The following is a 348-nucleotide window of genomic DNA, read 5'->3' on the forward strand; positions in this document are numbered from 1 at the left end:
CCTTTTCCTGAGTCTGGGTCATCTGTAGGCTAGCTGCTGAATATACCAATCCTTCCAAAGTCATTCCAGAAAAAAATGACTCAAGAAGGGGTAATTTTCAGTGATGAGATAGAGTGGTAGATACGTGTATGGAGCCAGACTTCAAGCAGTCCTTAATGAAAGAATAATAATAATTTTTTAAAAAGCCATTTGGTGTGCCTATGGCCAAGTTAGAAGGAAGAAAAATAAGAAAAACACTGTGTGTACATGAGTATATTTAGAAAGTGTACTTAGAATGTGTTTAAAGTACAACACAGAACGTAAGTACCACGAATGCATGAGTATTTAAATAACGGAGTTCAGAACAGA

Source organism: Pteropus vampyrus, unplaced genomic scaffold (assembly GCF_000151845.1).
Source record: "Pteropus vampyrus isolate Shadow unplaced genomic scaffold, Pvam_2.0 Scaffold334, whole genome shotgun sequence".
NCBI classification, from domain to species: domain Eukaryota; kingdom Metazoa; phylum Chordata; class Mammalia; order Chiroptera; family Pteropodidae; genus Pteropus; species Pteropus vampyrus.